This window comes from Lissotriton vulgaris, chromosome 11 (assembly GCF_964263255.1).
Source record: "Lissotriton vulgaris chromosome 11, aLisVul1.2, whole genome shotgun sequence".
Taxonomy (NCBI): domain Eukaryota; kingdom Metazoa; phylum Chordata; class Amphibia; order Caudata; family Salamandridae; genus Lissotriton; species Lissotriton vulgaris.
The window spans coordinates 483,702,615-483,721,737 of record NC_141699.1 but is presented as its reverse complement, the minus strand read 5'-3'; the positions used below and the strand labels follow the sequence as shown (position 1 = coordinate 483,721,737).

Genomic DNA, 19,123 nt, shown 5'->3' with positions numbered 1-19,123 from the left:
GTGACATCATACTCACTCAGCTGCGATGGCCGAGTGGTTAAGGCGTTGGACTTGAAATCCAATGGGGTTTCTCCGCGTAGGTTGGAATCCTGCTTGCAGCGGCATGAGATTTTGCATGAACACAATTTGTTTAGTTAAGTAAATGTTCACTTCTCATTACGCAATCCTCATCAAGTCACAGAGTTAAACTGCAAAAACTCATACTAGATGTAAACATTGAGACAATTTCCACACTCAGGAAGTGTTTTAGAGAGCAGGTGGCTCGGAAGGGTTCGTAGTCTGGACCTGTCCTGCCTGATCTAGACAAGTCATGAAAAGAGTACTTTTTTTATAAAGCGTGTCTTGTTTAAGCTTTTGGACTCTTTCTGAGTACACTTAAGGGCCCGTTGCCACCGCCGTAATATAGGGAAACGAGGATAGAAATGTGCAGTGATTGATTACCGCTCATCGGTGCCCTGTCACTCACTTTGAGTGATGCGTATTGCTATTTTTATTAATTGTATCAAAGCATGCAAAATAAGTGAGGACAACAGGGCACTGCTGGTACGTGTCCCGTCCTTCTGTTACTTTATTTTTTATGTCTCGGCCTGACGTGAGTAGTGCATGGCTCGTATACGACAACTGTGACATCATACTCACGCAGCTGCGATGGCCGAGTGGTTAAGGCGTTGGACTTGAAATCCAATAGAGTTTCCCCGCGTAGGTTCGAATCCTGCTTGAAACGCCATGAGATTTTGCATGAACACCATTTGGTTTAGTTAAGGAAATGTTCACTTCTCGTTACGCAATCCTCATCAAGTCACAGAGTTAAATGGCAAAAACTCAAACTAGATGTAAACATTGAGACAATTTCCACACCCAGGAAGTGTTTTAGAGAGCAGGTGGCTCGGAAGGGTTCGTAGTCTGGACCCGTCCTGCCTGATCTAGACAAGTCATGAAAAGAGTACTTTTTTTTATGAAGCGTGTCTTGTTTAAGCTTTTGGACTCTTTCTGAGTACACTTAAGGGCCCGTTGCCACCGCCGTAATATATGGAAACGAGGGTAGAAATGTGCAGTGATTGATTACCGCTCATCTGTGCCCTGTCACTCATTTTGAGTGATGCATATTGCTATTTTTATTAATTGTATGAAAGTATGCGAAATAAGTGAGGACAACAGGAAACTGCTGGTATGTGCCCCGTCCTTCCGTTACTTTATTTTTTAGGTCTCGACCTGACATGAGTAGCGCATGGCTCGTATACGACAACAGTGACATTATACTCACGCAGCTGCGATGGCCGAGTGATTAAGGCGTTGGACTTGAAATCCAATGGGGTTTCCCCACGTAGGTTTGAATCCTGCTTGCAGCGGCATGAGATTTTGCATGAACACCATTTGGTTAAGTTAAGTAAATGTTCACTTCTCATTACGCAATCCTCATCAAGTCACATAGTTAAACTGCAAAAACTCATACTAGATGTAAACATTGAGACAATTTCCACACCTAGGAAGTGTTTTAGAGAGCAGGTGCCTCGGAAGGGTTCGTAGTCTGGACCTGTCCTACCTGATCTAGACAAGTCATGAAAAGAGTACTTTTTTTTATGAAGCGTGTCTTGTTTAAGCTTTTGGACTCTTTCTGAGTACACTTAAGGGCCCGTTGCCACCGCCGTAATATAGGGAAACGAGGATAGAAATGTGCAGTGATTGATTACCGCTCATCGGTGCCCTGTCACTCACTTTGAGTGATGCGTATTGCTATTTTTATTAATTGTATGAAAGCATGCAAAATAAGTGAGGACAACAGGGCACTGCTGGTACGTGCCCCGTCCTTCTGTTACTTTATTTTTTATGTCTCGGCCTGACATGAGTAGTGCATGGCTCGTATACGACAACTGTGACATCATACTCACGTAGCTGCGATGGCCGAGTGGTTAAGGCGTTGGACTTGAAATCCAATGGGGTTTCCCTGCGTAAGTTCGAATTCTGCCTGCAGCGTCATGAGATTTTGCATGAACACCATTTGGTTTAGTTAACTAAATGTTTACTTCTTGTTACGCAATCCTCATCAAGTCACAGAGTTAAACGGCAAAAACTCAAACTAGATGTAAACATTGAGACAATTTCCACACCCAGGAAGTGTTTTAGAGAGCAGGTGCCTCGGAAGGGTTCGTAGTCTGGACCTGTCCAGCATGATCTAGACAAGTCATGAAAAGAGTAATTATTTTTTTATGAAGCGTGTCTTGTTTAGGCTTTTGGACTCTTTCTTAGTACACTTAAGGGCCCGTTACCACCGCCGTAATATAGGGAAAAGAGGGTAGAAATGCGCAATGATTGATTACCACTCATCTGTGCCTTTTCACTCACTTTGAGTGATGCATGTTGCTATTTTTATTAATTGTATGAAAGCATGCAAAATAAGTGAGGACAACAGGGCACTGCTGGTACGTGCCCCGTCCTTCTGTTACTTTATTTTTTGGTCTCCGCCTGACATGAGCAGAGTATGGCTCGTATACGACAACAGTGACATCATACTCATGCAGCTGCGATGGCCGAGTGGTTAAGGCGTTGGACTCGAAATCCAATGGGGTTTCCCTGCGCAGGTTCGAATCCTGCTTGCAGCGTAGTGTGATTTTGCATGAACACCATTTGGTTTAGTTAAGGAAATGATCACTTCTCGTTACGCAATCCTCATCAAGTCACAGAGTTAAATGGCAAAAACTCAAACTAGAAGTAAACATTGAGACAATTTCCACACCCAGGAAGTGTTTTAGAGAGCTGGTGGCTCAGAAGGGTTTGTAGTCTGGACCTGTCCTGCCTGATCTAGACAAGTCATGAAAAGAGTACTTTTTTTTTATGATGCATGTCTTGTTTAGGCTTTTGGACTCTTTCTTAGTACACTTAAGGGCCTGTTACCACCGCCGTAATATAGGGAAAAGTGGGTAGAAACATGCAGTGATTGATTACCACTCATCTGTGCCCTTTCACTCACTTTGAGTGATGCATGTTGCTATTTTTATTAATTGTATGAAAGCATGCAAAATAATGAAGGACAACAGGGCACTGCTGGTACGTGCCCCGTCCTTCCGTTACTTTATTTTTTTGGTCTCCGCCTGACATGAGCAGAGCATGGCTCGTATACGACAACAGTGACATCATACTCAAATAGCTGCGATGGCCGAGTGGTTAAGGTGTTGGACTCGAAATCCAATGGGGTTTCCCTGCGCAGGTTCGAATCCTGCTTGCAGCGTAGTGTGATTTTGCATGAACACCATTTGGTTTAGTTGAGGAAATGATCACTTCTCGTTACGCAATCCTCATCAAGTCACAGAGTTAAATGGCAAAAACTCAAACTAGATGTAAACATTGAAACAATTTCCACACCTAGGAAGTGTTTTAGAGAGCAGGTGGCTCGGAAGGGTTTGTAGTCTGGACCTATCCTGCCTGATCTAGACAAGTTACGAAATGAGTAATTTTTTTTATGAAGCGTGTCTTGTTTAGGCTTTTGGACTCTTTCTGAGTACACTTAAGGGCCCGTTGCCACCGCCGTAATATATGGAAACGAGGGTAGAAATGTGCAGTGATTGATTACCGCTCATCTGTGCCCTGTCACTCATTTTGAGTGATGCATATTGCTATTTTTATTAATTGTATGAAAGTATGCGAAATAAGTGAGGACAACAGGGCACTGCTGGTATGTGCCCCGTCCTTCCGTTACTTTATTTTTTAGGTCTCGACCTGACATGAGTAGCGCATGGCTCGTATACGACAACAGTGACATCATACTCATGCAGCTGCGATGGCCGAGTGGTTAAGGCGTTGGACTTGAAATCCAATGAGGTTTCCCTGCGTAGGTTTGAATCCTGCTTGCAGCGGCATGAGATTTTGCATGAACACCATTTGGTTTAGTTAAGTAAATGTTCACTTCTCATTACGCAATCCTCATCAAGTCACAGAGTTAAACTGCAAAAACTCAAACTAGATGTAAACATTGAGACAATTTCCACACTCAGGAAGTGTTTTAGAGAGCAGGTGGCTCGGAAGGGTTCGTAGTCTGGACCTGTCCTGCCTGATCTAGACAAGTCATGAAAAGAGTACTTTTTTTTATGAAGCGTGTCTTGTTTAAGCTTTTGGACTCTTTCTGAGTACACTTAAGGGCCCGTTGCCACCGCCGTAATATAGGGAAACGAGGATAGAAATCTGCAGTGATTGATTACCGCTCATCGGTGCCCTGTCACTCACTTTGAGTGATGCGTATTGCTATTTTTATTAATTGTCTGAAAGCATGCAAAATAAGTGAGGACAACAGGGCACTGCTGGTACGTGCCCCGTCCTTCTGTTACTTTATTTTTTATGTCTCGGCCTGACGTGAGTAGTGCATGGCTCGTATACGACAACTGTGACATAATACTCATGCAGCTGCGACGGCCGAGTGGTTAAGGCGTTGGACTTGAAATCCAATGGAGTTTCCCCGCGTAGGTTCGAATCCTGCTTGCAGCGTCATGAGATTTTGCATGAACACCATTTGGTTTAGTTAAGTAAATGTTTACTTCTTGTTACGCAATCCTCATCAAGTCACAGAGTTAAACGGCAAAAATTCAAACTAGATGTAAACATTGAGACAATTTCCACACCCAGGAAGTGTTTTAGAGCGCAGGTGCCTCGGAAGGGTTCGTAGTCTGGACCTGTCCTGCATGATCTAGACAAGTCATGAAAAGAGTAATTATTTTTTTATGAAGCGTGTCTTGTTTAGGCTTTTGGACTCTTTCTTAGTACACTTAAGGGCCCGTTACCACCGCCGTAATATAGGGAAAAGAGGGTAGAAATGCGCAATGATTGATTACCACTCATCTGTGCCCTTTCACTCACTTTGAGTGATGCATGTTGCTATTTTTATTAATTGTATGAAAGCATGCAAAATAAGTGAGGACAACAGGGCACTGCTGGTACGTGCCCCGTCCTTCTGTTACTTTATTTTTTGGTCTCGGCCTGACATGAGCAGAGTATGGCTCGTATACGACAACAGTGACATCATACTCATGCAGCTGCGATGGCCGAGTGGTTAAGGCGTTGGACTCGAAATCCAATGGGGTTTCCCTGCGCAGGTTCGAATCCTGCTTGCAGCGTAGTGTGATTTTGCATGAACACCATTTGGTTTAGTTAAGGAAATGTTCACTTCTTGTTCGCAATCCTCATCAGGGGCCAGATGTAGGTAAGTAACATTTACCGAATCTTAATTACCGAATTTTACCGATTCGGTTATTAAGATTCGGTAAATGTGAAGGGTTGGTATGTAGGGAATCCAGATGTTCCCTTTTACCGAATCGGTAAAATTCGGTATTTACCGATTCGGTAAATACCGACCGGTAATGCCCCATTCATTCCTATGGGCTTTGAAGCCCATAGGAATGAATGGGGCATTACCGGTCGGTATTTACCGAATCGGTAAATACCGATTCTGACAAGGGTGCAGGGGGTGTCACTTTGACACCCTCTAGCACCCCCAAAAAAGCTCCGGGGGCCATGTGGCAGGCATACCTGCCCTAAGGGCAGGTCTGCCTGTCATATGGCATAGGTGTGCATGCACACATGTGCATGCACACCAGAATCGGTATTTTACCATCAAATAATATTTGATGGTAAAATACCGATTCTGTAATGCTTGTGGGACTCAGAAGAGTCCCACCTACATATCAATTTTACCGATTCTGAAAAAATACCGATTCGGTATTTTACAGAATCGGTAAATTTACCGATCGGTAAATTTACCGATTCTGTAAAATACAGGGCCCTACATCTCAAATTGCATTTACCGGTCGGTAACGGCCGAATTCGGCCGTTACCGACCGGTAAATGCCTACCTACATCTGGCCCCAAGTCACAGAGTTAAATGGAAAAAACTCAAACTAGATGTAAACATTGAGACAATTTCCACACCCAGGAAGTGTTTTAGAGAGCTGGTGGCTCGGAAGGGTTTGTAGTCTGGACCTGTCCTGCCTGATCTAGACAAGTCATGAAAAGAGTACGTTTTTTTATGATGCATGTCTTGTTTAGGCTTTTGGACTCTTTCATAGTACACTTAAGGGCCTGTTACCACCGCCGTAATATAGGGAAAAGTGGGTAGAAACATGCAGTGATTGATTACCACTCATCTGTGCCCTTTCACTCACTTTGAGTGATGCATGTTGCTATTTTTATTAATTGTATGAAAGCATGCAAAATAAGCGAGGACAACAGGGCACTGCTGGTACGTGCCCCGTCCTTCCGTTACTTTATTTTTTTGGTCTCCGCCTGACATGAGCAGAGCATGGCTCGTATACGACAACAGTGACATCATACTCATGCAGCTGCGATGGCCGAGTGGTTAAGGCGTTGGACTCGAAATCCAATGGGGTTTCCCTGCACAGGTTCGAATCCTGCTTGCAGCGTAGTATGATTTTGCATGAACACCATTTGGTTTAGTTAAGGAAATGTTCACTTCTCGTTACGCAATCCTCATCAAGTCACAGAGTTAAATGGCAAAAACTCAAACTAGATGTAAACATTAAAACAATTTCCACACCTAGGAAGTGTTTTAGAGAGCAGATGGCTCGGAAGGGTTTCTAGTCTGGACCTATCCTGCCTGATCTAGACAAGTTACGAAATGAGTAATTTTTTTTATGAAGCGTGTCTTGTTTAGGCTTTTGGACTCTTTCTGAGTACACTTAAGGGCCCGTTGCCACCGCCGTAATATATATAAATGAGGGTAGAAATGTGCAGTGACTGATTACCGCTCATCTGTGCCCTGTCACTCATTTTGAGTGATGCATATTGCTATTTTTATTAATTGTATGAAAGTATGCGAAATAAGTGAGGACAACAGGGCACTGCTGGTATGTGCCCCGTCCTTCCGTTACTTTATTTTTTAGGTCTCGACCTGACATGAGTAGCGCATGGCTTGTATACGACAACAGTGCCATTATACTCACGCAGCTGCGATGGCCGAGTGGTTAAGGCGTTGGACTTGAAATCCAATGGGGTTTCCCCACGTAGGTTCGAATCCTGCTTGCAGCGGCATGAGATTTTGCATGAACACCATTTGGCTAAGTTAAGTAAATGTTCACTTCTCATTACGCAATCCTCATCAAGTCACAGAGTTAAACTGCAAAAACTCAAACTAGATGTAAACATTGAGACAATTTCCACACCCAGGAAGTGTTTTAGAGAGCAGGTGCCTCGGAAGGGTTCGTAGTCTGGGCCTGTCCTACCTGATCTAAACAAGTCATGAAAAGAGTACTTTTTTTTATGAAGCGTGTCTTGTTTAAGCTTTTGGACTCTTTCTGAGTACACTTAAGGGCTCGTTGCCACCGCCGTAATATAGGGAAACGAGGATAGAAATGTGCAGTGATTGATTACCGCTCATCGGTGCCCTGTCACTCACTTTGAGTGATGCGTATTGCTATTTTTATTAATTGTATGAAAGCATGCAAAATAAGTGAGGACAACAGGGCACTGCTGGTACGTGCCCCGTCCTTCTGTTACTTTATTTTTTATGTCTCGGCCTGACGTGAGTAGTGCATGGCTCGTATACGACAACTGTGACATCATACTTACGCAGCTGTGATGGCCGAGTGGTTAAGGCGTTGGACTTGAAATCCAATGGCGTTTCCCCGCGTAGGTTCGAATCCTGCTTGCAGCATCATGAGATTTTGCATGAACACCATTTAGTTTAGTTAAGTAAATGTTTACTTCTTGTTACGCAATCCTCATCAAGTCACAGAGTTAAACGGCAAAAACTCAAACTAGATGTAAACATTGAAACAATTTCCACACCTAGGAAGTGTTTTAGAGAGCTGGTGGCTCGGAAGGGTTTGTAGTCTGGACCTGTCCTGCCTGATCTAGACAAGTCATGAAAAGAGTACTTTTTTTTATGAAGCGTGTCTTCTTTAAGCTTTTGGACTCTTTCTGAGTACACTTAAGGGCCTGTTGCCACCGCCGTAATATAGGGAAACGAGGATAGAAATGTGCAGTGATTGATTACCGCTCATCGGTGCCCTGTCACTCACTTTGAGTGATGCGTATTGCTATTTTTATTAATTGTATGAAAGTATGCGAAATAAGTGAGGACAACAGGGCACTGCTGGTATGTGCCCCGTCCTTCCGTTACTTTATTTTTTAGGTCTCGACCTGACATGAGTAGCGCAGGGCTCGTATACGACAACAGTGACATCATACTCACGCAGCTGCGATGGCCGAGTGGTTAAGGCGTTGGACTTGAAATTCAATGGGGTTTCCCCACGTAGGTTCGAAACCTGCTTGCAGCGGCATGAGATTTTGCATGAACACTATTTGGTTAAGTTAAGTTAATGTTCACTTCTCATTACGCAATCCTCATCAAGTCACAGAGTTAAACTGCAAAAACTCAAACTAGATGTAAACATTGAAACAATTTCCACACCCAGGAAGTGTTTTAGAGAGCAGGTGGCTCGGAAGGGTTCGTAGTCTGGACCTGTCCTACCTGATCTAGACAAGTCATGAAAAGAGTACTTTTTTTTATGAAGCGTGTCTTGTTTAAGCTTTTGGACTCTTTCTGAGTACACTTAAGGGCCCGTTGCCACCGCCGTAATATAGGGAAACGAGGATAGAAATGTGCAGTGATTGATTACCGCTCATCGGTGCCCTGTCACTCACTTTGAGTGATGCGTATTGCTATTTTTATTAATTGTATGAAAGCATGCAAAAAAAGTGAGGACAACAGGGCACTGCTGGTACGTGCCCCGTCCTTCTGTTACTTTATTTTTTATGTCTCGGCCTGACGTGAGTAGTGCATGGCTAGTATACGACAACTGTGACATCATACTCACGCAGCTGCGATGGCCGAGTGGTTAAGGCGTTGGACTTGAAATCCAATGGGGTTTCCCCGCGTAGGTTCGAATCCTGCTTGCAGCGTCATGAGATTTTGCATGAACACCATTTGGTTTAGTTAAGTAAATGTTTACTTCTTGTTACGCAATCCTCATCAAGTCACAGAGTTAAACGGCAAAAACTCAAACTAGATGTAAACATTGAGACAATTTCCACACCCAGGAAGTGTTTTAGAGAGCAGGTGCCTCGGAAGGGTTCGTAGTCTGGACCTGTCCTGCATGATCTAGACAAGTCATGAAAAGAGTAATTATTTTTTTATGAAGCTTGTCTTGTTTAGGCTTTTGGACTCTTTCTTAGTACACTTAAGGGCCCGTTACCACCGCCGTAATATAGGGAAAAGAGGGTAGAAATGCGCAATGATTGATTACCACTCATCCGTGCCTTTTCACTCACTTTGAGTGATGCATGTTGCTATTTTTATTAATTGTATGAAAGCATGCAAAATAAGTGAGGACAACACGGCACTGCTGGTACGTGCCCCGTCCTTCTGTTACTTTATTTTTTGGTCTCGGCCTGACATGAGCAGAGTATGGCTCGTATACGACAACAGTGACATCATACTCATGCAGCTGCGATGGCCGAGTGGTTAAGGCGTTGGACTCGAAATCCAATGGGGTTTCCCTGCGCAGGTTCGAATCCTGCTTGCAGGGTAGTGTGATTTTGCATGAACACCATTTGGTTTAGTTAAGGAAATGTTCACTTCTTGTTCGCAATCCTCATCAAGTTACAGAGTTAAATGGAAAAAACTCAAACTAGATGTAAACATTGAGACAATTTCCACACCCAGGAAGTGTTTTAGAGAGCTGGTGGCTCAGAAGGGTTTGTAGTCTGGACCTGTCCTGCCTGATCTAGACAAGTCATGAAAAGAGTACTTTTTTTTATGATGCATGTCTTGTTTAGGCTTTTGGACTCTTTCTTAGTACACTTAAGGGCCTGTTACCACCGCCGTAATATAGGGAAAAGTGGGTAGAAACATGCAGTGATTGATTACCACTCATCTGTGCCCTTTCACTCACTTTGAGTGATGCATGTTGCTATTTTTATTAATTGTATGAAAGCATGCAAAATAAGTGAGGACAACAGGGCACTGCTGGTACGTGCCCCGTCCTTCCGTTACTTTATTTTTTTGGTCTCCGCCTGACATGAGCAGAGCATGGCTCGTATAGGACAACAGTGACATCATACTCATGCAGCTGCGATGGCCGAGTGGTTAAGGCGTTGGACTCGAAATCCAATGGGGTTTCCCTGCGCAGGTTCGAATCCTGCTTGCAGCGTAGTGTGATTTTGCATGAACACCATTTGGTTTAGTTAAGGAAATGTTCACTTCTCGTTACGCAATCCTCATCAAGTCACAGAGTTAAATGGCAAAAACTCAAACTAGATGTAAACATTAAAACAATTTCCACACCTAGGAAGTGTTTTAGAGAGCAGATGGCTCGGAAGGGTTTCTAGTCTGGACCTATCCTGCCTGATCTAGACAAGTTACGAAATGAGTAATTTTTTTTATGAAGCGTGTCTTGTTTAGGCTTTTGGACTCTTTCTGAGTACACTTAAGGGCCCGTTGCCACCGCCGTAATATATGGAAACGAGGGTAGAAATGTGCAGTGGTTGATTACCGCTCATCTGTGCCCTGTCACTCATTTTGAGTGATGCATATTGCTATTTTTATTAATTGTATGAAAGTATGCGAAATAAGTGAGGACAACAGGGCACTGCTGGTATGTGCCCCGTCCTTCCGTTACTTTATTTTTTAGGTCTCGACCTGACATGAGTAGCGCATGGCTCGTATACGACAACAGTGACATCATACTCACGCAGCTGCGATGGCCGAGTGGTTAAGGCGTTGGACTTGAAATCCAATAGGGTTTCCCCGTGTAGGTTCGAATCCTGCTTGTAGCGTCATGAGATTTTGCATGAACACCATTTGGTTTAGTTAAGGAAATGTTCACTTCTCGTTACGCAATCCTCATCAAGTCACAGAGTTAAATGGCAAAAACTCAAACTAGATGTAAACATCGAGACAATTTCCACACCCAGGAAGTGTTTTAGAGAGCAGGTGGCTCGGAAGGGTTCGTAGTCTGGACCTGTCCTGCCTGATCTAGACAAGTCATGAAAAGAGTACTTTTTTTTATGAAGCGTGTCTTGTTTAAGCTTTTGGACTCTTTCTGAGTACACTTAAGGGCCCGTTGCCACCGCCGTAATATAGGGAAACGAGGATAGAAATGTGCAGTGATTGATTACCGCTCATCGGTGCCCTGTCACTCACTTTGAGTGATGCGTATTGCTATTTTTATTAATTGTATGAAAGCATGCCAAATAAGTGAGGACAACAGGGCACTGCTGGTACGTGTCCCGTCCTTCTGTTACTTTATTTTTTATATCTCGGCCTGACGTGAGTAGTGCATGGCTCGTATACGACAACTGTGACATCATACTCACGCAGCTGCGATGGCCGAGTGGTTAAGGTGTTGGACTTGAAATCCAATGGGGTTTCCCTGCGTAGGTTTGAATCCTGCTTGCAGTGGCATGAGATTTTGCATGAACACCATTTGGTTTAGTTAAGTAAATGTTCACTTCTCATTACGCAATCCTCATCAAGTCACAGAGTTAAACTGCAAAAACTCAAACTAGATGTAAACATTGAGACAATTTCCACACTCAGGAAGTGTTTTAGAGAGCAGGTGGCTCGGAAGGTTCGTAGTCTGGACCTGTCCTGCCTGATCTAGACAAGTCATGAAAAGAGTACTTTTTTTTATGAAGCGTGTCTTGTTTAAGCTTTTGGACTCTTTCTGAGTACACTTAAGGGCCCGTTACCACCGCTGTAATATAGGGAAACGAGGATAGAAATGTGCAGTGATTGATTACCGCTCATCGGTGCCCTTTCACTCACTTTGAGTGATGCATGTTGCTATTTTTATTAATTGTATGAAAGCATGCAAAATAAGTGAGGACAACAGGGCACTGCTGGTACGTGCCCCGTCCTTCTGTTACTTTATTTTTTGGTCTCGGCCTGACATGAGCAGAGTATGGCTCGTATACGACAACAGTGACATCATACTCACGCAGCTGCGATGGCCGAGTGGTTAAGGCGTTGGACTCGAAATCCAATGGGGTTTCCCTGCGCTGGTTCGAATCCTGCTTGCAGCGTCATGAGATTTTGCATGAACACCATTTGGTTTAGTTAAGGAAATGTTCACTTCTTGTTCGCAATCCTCATCAAGTCACAGAGTTAAATGGAAAAAACTCAAACTAGATGTCAACATTGAGACAATTTCCACACCCAGGAAGTGTTTAAGAGAGCTGGTGGCTCGGAAGGGTTTGTAGTCTGGACCTGTCCTGCCTGATCTAGACAAGTCATGAAAAGAGTACTTTTTTTTATGATGCATGTCTTGTTTAGGCTTTTGGACTCTTTCATAGTACACTTAAGGGCCTGTTACCACCGCCGTAATATAGGGAAAAGTGGGTAGAAACATGCAGTGATTGATTACCACTCATCTGTGCCCTTTCACTCACTTTGAGTGATGCATGTTGCTATTTTTATTAATTGTATGAAAGCATGCAAAATAAGCGAGGACAACAGGGCACTGCTGGTACGTGCCCCGTCCTTCCGTTACTTAATTTTTTTGGTCTCCGCCTGACATGAGCAGAGCATGGCTCGTATACGACAACAGTGACATCATACTCATGCAGCTGCGATGGCCGACTGGTTAAGGCGTTGGACTCGAAATCCAATGGGGTTTCCCTGCGCAGGTTCGAATCCTGCTTGCAGTGTAGTATGATTTTGCATGAACACCATTTGGTTTAGTTAAGGAAATGTTCACTTCTCGTTACGCAATCCTCATCAAGTCACAGAGTTAAATGGCAAAAACTCAAACTAGATGTAAACATTAAAACAATTTCCACACCTAGGAAGTGTTTTAGAGAGCAGGTGGCTCGGAAGGGTTCGTAGTCTGGACCTGTCCTGCCTGATCTAGACAAGTCATGAAAAGAGTACTTTTTTTATGAAGCGTGTCTTGTTTAAGCTTTTGGACTCTTTCTGAGTACACTTAAGGGCCCGTTGCCACCGCCGTAATATAGGGAAACGAGGATAGAAATGTGCAGTGATTGATTACCGCTCATCGGTGCCCTGTCACTCACTTTGAGTGATGCGTATTGCTATTTTTATTAATTGTATCAAAGCATGCAAAATAAGTGAGGACAACAGGGCACTGCTGGTACGTGCCCCGTCCTTCTGTTACTTTATTTTTTATGTCTCGGCCTGACGTGAGTAGTGCATGGCTCGTATACGACAACTGTGCCATCATACTCACGCAGCTGCGATGGCCGAGTGGTTAAGGCGTTGGACTTGAAATCCATTGGGGTTTCCCCGCGTAGGTTCAAATCCTGCTTGTAGCGTCATGAGATTTTGCATGAACACCATTTGGTTTAGTTAAGGAAATGTTCACTTCTCATTACGCAATCCTCATCAAGTCACAGAGTTAAATGGCAAAAACTCAAACTAGATGTAAACATTAAAACAATTTCCACACCTAGGAAGTGTTTTAGAGAGCAGGTGGCTCGGAAGGGTTCGTAGTCTGGACCTGTCCTGCCTGATCTAGACAAGTCATGAAAAGAGTACTTATTTTTTATGAAGCGTGTCTTGTTTAAGCTTTTGGACTCTTTCTGAGTACACTTAAGGGCCCGTTGCCACCGCCGTAATATAGGGAAACGAGGATAGAAATCTGCAGTGATTGATTACCGCTCATCGGTGCCCTGTCACTCACTTTGAGTGATGCGTATTGCTATTTTTATTAATTGTCTGAAAGCATGCAAAATAAGTGAGGACAACAGGGCACTGCTGGTACGTGCCCCATCCTTCTGTTACTTTATTTTTTATGTCTCGGCCTGACGTGAGTAGTGCATGGCTCGTATACGACAACTGTGACATCATACTCATGCAGCTGCGACGGCCGAGTGGTTAAGGCGTTGGACTTGAAATCCAATGGGGTTTCCCTGCGTAGGTTCGAATCCTGCTTGCAGCGTCATGAGATTTTGCATGAACACCATTTGGTTTAGTTAAGTAAATGTTTACTTCTTGTTACGCAATCCTCATCAAGTCACAGAGTTAAACGGCAAAAATTCAAACTAGATGTAAACATTGAGACAATTTCCACACCCAGGAAGTGTTTTAGAGCGCAGGTGCCTCGGAAGGGTTCGTAGTCTGGACCTGTCCTGCATGATCTAGACAAGTCATGAAAAGAGTAATTATTTTTTTATGAAGCGTGTCTTGTTTAGGCTTTTGGACTCTTTCTTAGTACACTTAAGGGCCCGTTACCACCGCCGTAATATAGGGAAAAGAGGGTAGAAATGCGAAATGATTGATTACCACTCATCTGTGCCCTTTCACTCACTTTGAGTGATGCATGTTGCTATTTTTATTAATTGTATGAAAGCATGCAAAATAAGTGAGGACAACAGGGCACTGCTGGTACGTGCCCCGTCCTTCTGTTACTTTATTTTTTGGTCTCGGCCTGACATGAGCAGAGTATGGCTCGTATACGACAACAGTGACATCATACTCATGCAGCTGCGATGGCCGAGTGGTTAAGGCGTTGGACTCGAAATCCAATGGGGTTTCCCTGCGCAGGTTCGAATCCTGCTTGCAGCGTAGTGTGATTTTGCATGAACACCATTTGGTTTAGTTAAGGAAATGTTCACTTCTTGTTCGCAATCCTCATCAGGGGCCAGATGTAGGTAAGTAACATTTACCGAATCTTAATTACCGAATTTTACCGATTCGGTAATTAAGATTCGGTAAATGTGAGGGGTTGGTATGTAGGGAATCCAGATGTTCCCTTTTACCGAATCGGTAAAATTCGGTATTTACCGATTCGGTAAATACCGACCGGTAATGCCCCATTCATTCCTATGGGCTTTGAAGCCCATAGGAATGAATGGGGCATTACCGGTCGGTATTTACCGAATCGGTAAATACCGATTCTGACAAGGGTGCAGGGGGTGTCACTTTGACACCCTCTAGCACCCCCAAAAAAGCTTCGGGGGCCATGTGGCAGGCATACCTGCCCTAAGGGCAGGTCTGCCTGTCATATGGCACAGGTGTGCATGCACACATGTGCATGCACACCAGAATCGGTATTTTACCATCAAATAATATTTGATGGTAAAATACCGATTCTGTAATGCTTGTGGGACTCAGAAGAGTCCCACCTACATATCAATTTTACCGAATCGGAAAAAATACAGATTCGGTATTTTACAGAATCGGTAAATTTACCGATCTGTAAATTTACCGATTCTGTAAAATACAGGGCCCTACATCTCAAATTGCATTTACCGGTCGGTAACGGCCGAATTCGGCCGTTACCGACCGGTAAATGCCTACCTACATCTGGCCCCAAGTCACAGAGTTAAATGGAAAAAACTCAAACTAGATGTAAACATTGAGACAATTTCCACACCCAGGAAGTGTTTTAGAGAGCTGGTGGCTCGGAAGGGTTTGTAGTCTGGACCTGTCCTGCCTGATCTAGACAAGTCATGAAAAGAGTACGTTTTTTTTATGATGCATGTCTTGTTTAGGCTTTTGGACTTTTTCATAGTACACTTAAGGGCCTGTTACCACCGCCGTAATATAGGGAAAAGTGGGTAGAAACATGCAGTGATTGATTACCACTCATCTGTGCCCTTTCACTCACTTTGAGTGATGCATGTTGCTATTTTTATTAATTGTATGAAAGCATGCAAAATAAGTGAGGACAACAGGGCACTGCTGGTACGTGCCCCGTCCTTCTGTTACTTTATTTTTTATGTCTCGGCCTGACGTGAGTAGTGCATGGCTCGTATACGACAACTGTGACATCATACTCATGCAGCTGCGACGGCCGAGTGGTTAAGGCGTTGGACTTGAAATCCAATGGGGTTTCCCCGCGTAGGTTCGAATCCTGCTTGCAGCGTCATGAGATTTTGCATGAACACCATTTGGTTTAGTTAAGTAAATGTTTACTTCTTGTTACGCAATCCTCATCAAGTCACAGAGTTAAACGGCAAAAATTCAAACTAGATGTAAACATTGAGACAATTTCCACACCCAGGAAGTGTTTTAGAGCGCAGGTGCCTCGGAAGGGTTCGTAGTCTGGACCTGTCCTGCATGATCTAGACAAGTCATGAAAAGAGTAATTATTTTTTTATGAAGCGTGTCTTGTTTAGGCTTTTGGACTCTTTCTTAGTACACTTAAGGGCCCGTTACCACCGCCGTAATATAGGGAAAAGAGGGTAGAAATGCGCAATGATTGATTACCACTCATCTGTGCCCTTTCACTCACTTTGAGTGATGCATGTTGCTATTTTTATTAATTGTATGAAAGCATGCAAAATAAGTGAGGACAACAGGGCACTGCTGGTACGTGCCCCGACCTTCTGTTACTTTATTTTTTGGTCTCGGCCTGACATGAGCAGAGTATGGCTCGTATACGACAACAGTGACATCATACTCATGCAGCTGCGATGGCCGAGTGGTTAAGGCGTTGGACTCGAAATCCAATGGGGTTTCCCTGCGCAGGTTCGAATCCTGCTTGCAGCGTAGTGTGATTTTGCATGAACACCATTTGGTTTAGTTAAGGAAATGTTCACTTCTTGTTCGCAATCCTCATCAGGGGCCAGATGTAGGTAAGTAACATTTACCGAATCTTAATTACCGAATTTTACCGATTCGGTAATTAAGATTCGGTAAATGTGAGGGGTTGGTATGTAGGGAATCCAGATGTTCCCTTTTACCGAATCGGTAAAATTCGGTATTTACCGATTCGGTAAATACCGACCGGTAATGCCCCATTCATTCCTATGGGCTTTGAAGCCCATAGGAATGAATGGGGCATTACCGGTCGGTATTTACCGAATCGGTAAATACCGATTCTGACAAGGGTGCAGGGGGTGTCACTTTGACACCCTCTAGCACCCCCAAAAAAGCTTCGGGGGCCATGTGGCAGGCATACCTGCCCTAAGGGCAGGTCTGCCTGTCATATGGCACAGGTGTGCATGCACACATGTGCATGCACACCAGAATCGGTATTTTACCATCAAATAATATTTGATGGTAAAATACCGATTCTGTAATGCTTGTGGGACTCAGAAGAGTCCCACCTACATATCAATTTTACCGAATCGGAAAAAATACAGATTCGGTATTTTACAGAATCGGTAAATTTACCGATCGGTAAATTTACCGATTCTGTAAAATACAGGGCCCTACATCTCAAATTGCATTTACCGGTCGGTAACGGCCGAATTCGGCCGTTACCGACCGGTAAATGCCTACCTACATCTGGCCCCAAGTCACAGAGTTAAATGGAAAAAACTCAAACTAGATGTAAACATTGAGACAATTTCCACACCCAGGAAGTGTTTAAGAGAGCTGGTGGCTCGGAAGGGTTTGTAGTCTGGACCTGTCCTGCCTGATCTAGACAAGTCATGAAAAGAGTACTTTTTTTTTATGATGCATGTCTTGTTTAGGCTTTTGGACTCTTTCATAGTACACTTAAGGGCCTGTTACCACCGCCGTAATATAGGGAAAAGTGGGTAGAAACATGCAGTGATTGATTACCACTCATCTGTGCCCTTTCACTCACTTTGAGTGATGCATGTTGCTATTTTTATTAATTGTATGAAAGCATGCAAAATAAGCGAGGACAACAGGGCACTGCTGGTGCGTGCCCCGTCCTTCCGTTACTTAATTTTTTTGGTCTCCGCCTGACATGAGCAGAGCATGGCTCGTATACGACAACAGTGACATCATACTCATGCAGCTGCGATGGCCGACTGGTTAAGGCGTTGGACTCGAAATCCAATGGGGTTTCCCTGCGCAGGTTCGAATCCTGCTTGCAGCGTAGTATGATTTTGCATGAACACCATTTGGTTTAGTTAAGGAAATGTTCACTTCTCGTTACGCAATCCTCATCAAGTCACAGAGTTAAATGGCAAAAACTCAAACTAGATGTAAACATTAAAACAATTTCCACACCTAGGAAGTGTTTTAGAGAGCAGGTGGCTCGGAAGGGTTTCTAGTCTGGACCTATCCTGCCTGATCTAGACAAGTTACGAAATGAGTAATTTTTTTTATGAAGCGTGTCTTGTTTAGGCTTTTGGACTCTTTCTGAGTACACTTAAGGGCCCGTTGCCACCGCCGTAATATATATAAACGAGGGTAGAAATGTGCAGTGACTGATTACCGCTCATCTGTGCCCTGTCACTCATTTTGAGTGATGCATATTGCTATTTTTATTAATTGTATGAAAGTATGCGAAATAAGTGAGGACAACAGGGCACTGCTGGTATGTGCCCCGTCCTTCCGTTACTTTATTTTTTAGGTCTCGACCTGACATGAGTAGCGCATGGCTTGTATACGACAACAGTGACATTATACTCACGCAGCTGCGATGGCCGAGTGGTTAAGGCGTTGGACTTGAAATCCAATGGGGTTTCCCCACGTAGGTTCGAATCCTGCTTGCAGCGGCATGAGATTTTGCATGAACACCATTTGGTTAAGTTAAGTAAATGTTCACTTCTCATTACGCAATCCTCATCAAGTCACAGAGTTAAACTGCAAAAACTCAAACTAGATGTAAACATTCCGACAATTTCCACACCCAGGAAGTGTTTTAGAGAGCAGGTGCCTCGGAAGGGTTCGTAGTCTGGGCCTGTCCTACCTGATCTAGACAAGTCATGAAAAGAGTACGTTTTTTTTATGATGCATGTCTTGTTTAGGCTTTTGGACTCTTTCATAGTACACTTAAGGGCCTGTTACCACCGCCGTAATATAGGGAAAAGTGGGTAGAAACATGCAGTGATTGATTACCACTCATCTGTGCCCTTTCACTCACTTTGAGTGATGCATGTTGCTATTTTTATTAATTGTATGAAAGCATGCAAAATAAGTGAGGACAACAGGGCACTGCTGGTACGTGCCCCGTCCTTCTGTTACTTTATTTTTTATGTCTCGGCCTGACGTGAGTAGTGCATGGCTCGTATACGACAACTGTGCCATCATACTCATGCAGCTGCGACGGCCGAGTGGTTAAGGCGTTGGACTTGAAATCCAATGGGGTTTCCCCGCGTAGGTTCGAATCCTGCTTGCAGCGTCATGAGATTTTGCATGAACACCATTTGGTTTAGTTAAGTAAATGTTTACTTCTTGTTACGCAATCCTCATCAAGTCACAGAGTTAAACGGCAAAAATTCAAACTAGATGTAA

General features: G+C 43.7%; 17 non-coding genes across 17 annotated transcripts; all 17 read left to right on the top strand.

The window, feature by feature from the left end:
• The first annotated feature begins 2,518 nt into the window (after positions 1-2,518).
• Positions 2,519-2,600, top strand: TRNAS-CGA (transfer RNA serine (anticodon CGA)). The gene has a single exon. It is a non-coding gene; the product is annotated as a tRNA-Ser (tRNA).
• Positions 2,601-3,144: 544 nt separating this feature from the next.
• Positions 3,145-3,226, top strand: TRNAS-CGA (transfer RNA serine (anticodon CGA)). The gene has a single exon. It is a non-coding gene; the product is annotated as a tRNA-Ser (tRNA).
• A 1,794-nt stretch (positions 3,227-5,020) lies between these two features.
• Positions 5,021-5,102, top strand: TRNAS-CGA (transfer RNA serine (anticodon CGA)). Its single transcript has one exon. It is a non-coding gene; the product is annotated as a tRNA-Ser (tRNA).
• Positions 5,103-6,322: 1,220 nt separating this feature from the next.
• TRNAS-CGA (transfer RNA serine (anticodon CGA)) lies at positions 6,323-6,404 on the top strand. The gene has a single exon. It is a non-coding gene; the product is annotated as a tRNA-Ser (tRNA).
• Positions 6,405-6,947: 543 nt separating this feature from the next.
• On the top strand, positions 6,948-7,029 carry TRNAS-UGA (transfer RNA serine (anticodon UGA)). Its single transcript has one exon. It is a non-coding gene; the product is annotated as a tRNA-Ser (tRNA).
• A 543-nt stretch (positions 7,030-7,572) lies between these two features.
• Positions 7,573-7,654, top strand: TRNAS-UGA (transfer RNA serine (anticodon UGA)). Its single transcript has one exon. It is a non-coding gene; the product is annotated as a tRNA-Ser (tRNA).
• Positions 7,655-8,822: 1,168 nt separating this feature from the next.
• Positions 8,823-8,904, top strand: TRNAS-UGA (transfer RNA serine (anticodon UGA)). The gene has a single exon. It is a non-coding gene; the product is annotated as a tRNA-Ser (tRNA).
• Positions 8,905-9,448: 544 nt separating this feature from the next.
• TRNAS-CGA (transfer RNA serine (anticodon CGA)) lies at positions 9,449-9,530 on the top strand. The gene has a single exon. It is a non-coding gene; the product is annotated as a tRNA-Ser (tRNA).
• A 542-nt stretch (positions 9,531-10,072) lies between these two features.
• On the top strand, positions 10,073-10,154 carry TRNAS-CGA (transfer RNA serine (anticodon CGA)). The gene has a single exon. It is a non-coding gene; the product is annotated as a tRNA-Ser (tRNA).
• A 1,791-nt stretch (positions 10,155-11,945) lies between these two features.
• On the top strand, positions 11,946-12,027 carry TRNAS-CGA (transfer RNA serine (anticodon CGA)). The gene has a single exon. It is a non-coding gene; the product is annotated as a tRNA-Ser (tRNA).
• A 542-nt stretch (positions 12,028-12,569) lies between these two features.
• TRNAS-CGA (transfer RNA serine (anticodon CGA)) lies at positions 12,570-12,651 on the top strand. Its single transcript has one exon. It is a non-coding gene; the product is annotated as a tRNA-Ser (tRNA).
• Positions 12,652-14,445: 1,794 nt separating this feature from the next.
• On the top strand, positions 14,446-14,527 carry TRNAS-CGA (transfer RNA serine (anticodon CGA)). Its single transcript has one exon. It is a non-coding gene; the product is annotated as a tRNA-Ser (tRNA).
• Positions 14,528-15,748: 1,221 nt separating this feature from the next.
• On the top strand, positions 15,749-15,830 carry TRNAS-UGA (transfer RNA serine (anticodon UGA)). Its single transcript has one exon. It is a non-coding gene; the product is annotated as a tRNA-Ser (tRNA).
• A 544-nt stretch (positions 15,831-16,374) lies between these two features.
• Positions 16,375-16,456, top strand: TRNAS-CGA (transfer RNA serine (anticodon CGA)). Its single transcript has one exon. It is a non-coding gene; the product is annotated as a tRNA-Ser (tRNA).
• A 1,221-nt stretch (positions 16,457-17,677) lies between these two features.
• On the top strand, positions 17,678-17,759 carry TRNAS-CGA (transfer RNA serine (anticodon CGA)). The gene has a single exon. It is a non-coding gene; the product is annotated as a tRNA-Ser (tRNA).
• Positions 17,760-18,302: 543 nt separating this feature from the next.
• Positions 18,303-18,384, top strand: TRNAS-UGA (transfer RNA serine (anticodon UGA)). The gene has a single exon. It is a non-coding gene; the product is annotated as a tRNA-Ser (tRNA).
• Positions 18,385-18,928: 544 nt separating this feature from the next.
• Positions 18,929-19,010, top strand: TRNAS-UGA (transfer RNA serine (anticodon UGA)). The gene has a single exon. It is a non-coding gene; the product is annotated as a tRNA-Ser (tRNA).
• The last annotated feature ends 113 nt before the right edge of the window (positions 19,011-19,123 follow it).